Source organism: Manis javanica, chromosome 5, assembly GCF_040802235.1.
Source record: "Manis javanica isolate MJ-LG chromosome 5, MJ_LKY, whole genome shotgun sequence".
Taxonomy (NCBI): Eukaryota; Metazoa; Chordata; class Mammalia; order Pholidota; family Manidae; genus Manis; species Manis javanica.
The window spans coordinates 5,019,885-5,025,558 of record NC_133160.1 but is presented as its reverse complement, the minus strand read 5'-3'; positions in this window follow the sequence as shown (position 1 = coordinate 5,025,558).

Here is a 5,674-nt window from a genome sequence, read left to right as displayed (position 1 = left end):
GTGTGTGTTTTTTTTTTGAGAGGGCATCTCTCATATTTATTGATCAAATGGTTGTTAACAACAATAAAATTCAGTATAGGGGGGTCAACGCTCAATGTACAATCATTAATCCATCTCAAGCCTAATTCTCATCAGTCTCCAATCTTCTGAAGCATAACAAACAAGTTCTTGCATGGTGAACGAATTCTTACATAGTGAATAAATTCTTACATGGTGAACAGTGCAAGGGCAGTCATCACAGAAACTTTCAGTTTTGATCATGCATTATGACCTATAAACAATCAGGTCAAATATGAATATTCGTTTGATTTTTGTACTTGATTTATATGTTGATCCCACATTTCTCCTATTATTATTATTATTTTTATTTTTAATAAAATGCTGAAGTGGTAGGTAGATGCAAGATAAAGGTAGAAAACATAGTTTAGTGCTGTAAGAGGGCAAATGTAGATGATCAGATGATCAGGTCTGTGCCTATGGACCAAGTATTAATCCAGGCTAGACAAGGGCAGCAAGACATCCACGGATGCAGAAGATTTCTCTCAAAGCAGGCGGGGTGAGGTTCTGCGCCTCACCTCTGTTGATCCCCAAATTCTCACCTGATGGCCCCCCTGCGACTGTGCCTGTCTTAGGTTGTTCCTCCCTTGAGGAATCTTACCTGTCTCTGGCTAACCAGTCATCTTCCGGGGCCATACAGGGAAATGAAAAGTTGGTAAGTGAGAGAGAAGCCATATTGTTTGCAAAGGTTAGCTTTTTACTTCTTTGCAGATTTATGCCCTGTGGCTTCTATGCCCAGCACTTGTCTCGAGGTATCTTTACCACCTGGAGGAATTATGATACTCGGTAAATTCGATATGAGGCACGAATTCTATTTAAGGGTTGTAATTAGGAAGGAAGAAGAAAAGCTACAGATGTAGCATATGGAAGGAAACATGGGAGGATTGATTATTTCTTTGACATATCTTCTTGTAGAGTACCTTAAGTATGTATAGGTTTTAAACTACTAACTAATTTACACACACATATTAACATAATAGGAATACGGTGACATAAACAAAGCAAATCTATAATTACCATCCATCTCCAGTGAAGCCAAGAAAACCATTTAGGCACCCTAGGTATTTGTGAAAATTTATCTATGATATGATGGATATTTTCCAACTGTACTTGAACCATCAGACAAATTAAAGCAGCCCATTTCTGGGATCTGTTCACATCCCATATGTTCTTTTAACCATAGATAGTCTATAGTCATGAGATTTTGGAGCGCTACAACTTGCACCCCTCCCAACTCCTGGTTGAGTTCCAACAGTACAGATCCGGTCAAATTCGTTGTCTCACTGTATGCACATGCCAGCCTAGACATCTCCCTCCTCCTTCTTATGGCAAGTCCAGGAGACGGTGGGCTGGATGCAGCCACAACCGCAGCATCGTCCGGATCCCTGTGGAGGCTTTTTGATGATCATCCCCCGGCACGAGTCCCCCAGAGAGTGCTGATGCCGGAAGCTCCTCCTCATATCGTATCTTAGTTCATTTTCTGGGTATCCAAGCTAGGCCTTGATCTTCTGCGTAGAAACAAACAGACCCTTTGCCCACACTTTGACATGCCCTCTATACCACTGTGCAGAACTCATTGGAGGTCAGCACACAGTAACTGCTTTTTTTTTTTTTAATTAAGAGAAAGGAATATTATCAGAAAAAAGTACCTCCATAGCTGATCATCTGACACCCTTTAAGTGATCAACATTAAGGATATTTAAAGTATGCGTTGATCTTTGATTTACCAATAGTTTTATCCTGTTAAGGAGTAATCCCCCTTTTCTTTCTTTCTTTCTTTCTTTTTTTTTTTTTAATTTTTAATCTACACTTACATGAAGAATACTATGTTTACTATGCTCTCCCCTATATCAGGTCCCCCCTAACAACCACATTACGGTTACTGTCCATCAGCTTAGCAAAATGTTGTAGAGTCACTACTTGTCCTCTCTGTGTTGTGCAGCCCACCCTCCCCTTTCTCCCTCCCCCCCATGCATGCTAATCTTAATACTCCCCTTCTTCTTCCCCCCCCTTATCCCTCCCTGCCCACCCATCCTCCCCAGTTCCTTTCCCTTTGGTACCTGTTAGTCCATTTTTGGGTTCTGTAATTCTGCTGCTGTTTTGTTCCTTCAGTTTTTCCTTTGTTCCTATACTCCTCAGATTAGTGAAATCATTTGGTATTTCTCTTTCTCTGCTTGGCTTATTTCACTGATCATAATACCCTCCAGCTCCATCCATGTTGCTGCAAATGGTTGGATTTTTCCACTTCTTATGGCTGAGTAGTATTCCATTGTGTATATGTACCACATCTTCTTTATCCATTCATCTACCGATGGACATTTAGGTTGCTTCCAATTCTTGGCTATTGTAAATAGTGCTGCGATAAACATAGGAGTGCATCTGTCTTTCTCAAACTTGATTGCTGCGTTCTTAGGGTAAATTCCTAGGAGTGGAATTCCTGGGTCAAATGGTAGGTCTGTTTTGAGCATTCTGAGGAACCTCCATACTGCTTTCCACAATGGTTGAACTAATTTACATTCCCACCAGCAGTGTAGGAGGGTTCCCCTTTCTCCACAGCCTCGCCAACATTTGTTGTTGTTTGTCTTTTGGATGGCAGCCATCCTTACTGGTGTGAGGTGATACCTCATTGTAGTTTTAATTTGCATTTCTCTGATAATTAGCGATGTGGAGCATCTTTTCATGTGTCTCTTGGCCATCTGTATTTCTTTTTTGGAGAACTGTCTGTTCAGTTCCTCTGCCCATTTTTTAATTGGGTTATTTGTTTTTTGTTTGTTGAGGTGTGTGAGCTCTTTATATATTCTGGACGTCAAGCCTTTATCGGATCTGTCATTTTCAAATATATTCTCCCATACTGTAGGGTTCCTTTTTGTTCTATTGATGGTGTCTTTCGCTGTACAGAAGCTTTTCAGCTTAATGTAGTCCCACTTGCTCTTTTTTGCTGTTGTTTTCCTTGCCCGGGGAGATATGTTCAAGAAGAGGTCACTCATGTTTATGTCTAAAAGGTTTTTGCCAATGTTTTTTTCCAAGAGTTTAATGGTTTCATGACTTACATTCAGGTCTTTGATCCATTTTGAGTTTACCTTTGTATATGGGGTTAGACAATGGTCCAGTTTCATTCTCCTACATGTAGCTGTCCAGTTTTGCCAGCACCATCTGTTGAAGAGACTGTCATTGTGCCATTGTATGTCCATGGCTCCTTTATCAAATATTAATTGACCATATATGTTTGGGTTAATTTCTGGGGTCTCTAATCTGTTCCACTGGTCTGTGGCTCTGTTCTTGTGTCTACTTTGTTTTTGACACAGTTTTTTATTATTTGCTGCTGAGCAGCAAAAGTTGGAAAATGAAGTTTGGCGTTTGGGTGCTGTTGCGTGTGTGTGTGTTCTCCAGAAAGGAGAGGGTAGGGCCATTTCTGGGCCTGTTGGCTTCCTTATGCTTCTGAGTGTCTGCGGGGCCTGCGCTGGGTGGGGTCAGCGGCAGTTCTTGCCCCCTCCCGTCTCCTGTCTGTGGTAACCCTCTCCTTCTTGTGGAAACCTAACTCAGAATGCGCTGTTCCCTGGCGTAGAAGCATCTGTGGCTCCCCATTGCCCTGGAATAGAATCCCAGTTCCTTCCACCGCCTCCACGGCTGGCAAGGATTGGCCCTGCTATCTCTCAGGTGCCTCTCTCTGGAGCCGCTTTCCCCATGTACATCCTGCCATGGCTCCGTCTTGTCCCTTAGCCCTAGGTAAAAAGTCACTAGGTCTCAGCTCAGACGTCACCCACCTCCCTTCTACCCAGATACCTGCCCATGCCTCTTTGTCTCAGGGGTTTTCCCCACCCCGATCCTTGTTCTCTCTCGTTTTTCTTTTCTTTCCAAGAAACGGTTTCTCTCCCTGGTGCCATCATCCAGAGGGAGGGCCCGGCCGCCGGCCCCGGCCTCAGAGCCTTGTAGGAATGAGTCCAGACTGTATTCCCTGGACTGTGTTCTGGATGCCCCTGCTCCTGGGGGGCAGGTCTCACCCCTGCCTGACCTGAGGCCCTCGCCACCCCTGCTCACTGGTGGTCAGCACGCCTGGACAGCCCGCCCTGTGGTGGTGCGGCCCTGTCTCTGCCCTTCTGTGGGCATGAGCTCTCCTGGGCCGGGGGAGCGGTGAATCCTGAGAGAGGCTGCTGGCACCTGGGGGCCCTGGTTGAAGGGACGGCTGGCCAGGAAAGGCCACAGGCCTGAATCGTATGCTGAGGGTTAAAAAAGGCCTCCAAGGTAAAAGGGGGATGGGTGGCTATGTCGCTTCTTTTGGGGGTAGGCAGGATGGAGAATCCTGCACTTACTGAGCACCTAGCTTGCACCAGGCCCTGTGCCCACCACTCAGCTGTGTTTGGCTCATCAGATTTGCACAACAGCCCTGTGCGAGACCCACATACACTGTCTGCATTTACAGATGCAGAAACACGCTCAAAGTGGTCACATAGCAAGTACCTGGCAGAGTTGGGGTCCAGACCTCAGAGGGTCTAAAGTCCAAGCCGGCTCCTCTAACCTGCTGCCGCCTTCTCCCCTGGAGGGAATGGTGACGCGAAATACAGTGCGGCCCTGAAGAACCAAGTGGTGCAAGTGTACTGACAGGGAGAAGCGTCCACAGAGCACCATGGGAGGGAAAGGCAGCCACAACGCGAAGTCGCGGGCAACACTGGGCCCACATTCCCTCAGAGCAACAGCTGGACATGTGCTCTGCAATTTGCCACAGTCCCCACCAGTCCTTATTGTGCCTCTCACCGAGCTCTGGTGGGCATTTTGGTTTGCTGGTTAGGAACCATGGGAGAGAGTCCAGTGGGGGAGAAAAGCAGGGGCTGCGTCAGATACACCTGGGTGTTATTCCCCTGATGTGTAACTAGAGAACATTCATGGAATGGAGGGAGGGAGGGAGGTGCGGGGATGATGGACGAGCAAAGGATGGATGGACAGAGAGGGAGGAAGGGAGGGAAGGAAGGGGGAAAGGAAGGAAGGACTGGTGGATGGAGGGACGAGGGAGGGATGGGTAGAAGGGGAGAGAGATGGCCAACACCCATCCCCACGCCAGCAGCCGGCTTTGCCTCAGGAGATGGTCCAGGCCAAGGGTTACTAATTCAAGGTTTGGAATCAGATGGACTTGGGTTCTTTTCTTACAAGCAGTGTGACCTTGGGCAATGCACTCACCCTCTCTGATCCTCAGTTTTTCATCAGTAAATGAAGGATAAGAATAGCCCATAGTTCCTCACGGGATACAGGTGGGAAAAGCTCTCAGCCAGGTGTGAGGCAGGTGCTCAGGCAGTGCAGGTCCTTGGTTACTATTGGGGCTGTCCTGCCCTGCCCCGTCCTGGGAAAAAGGGTCAGTCCCTGGGGACGCGTGGCACTTCCCACCCCTCCAGTCTGGATCTCAGGTGTCACTGGACGCCTGCCAACACTAGTAGCACCTCTAGTTTGCTGGCTATAACCAGAACCGACAGGTATAACCCGCCCGAATACGCTGACAGTCTGCACTGAGCAGGAGACGGGGCCTCGCAGTGATCCCTGTCACCAGCTCCCTGTGCGGAGCTTCTAAAGTGACACTGTATGGACCCCACCCTGGACCAGGAGAATCCCAGTCTCTGGGCCGGGGGCC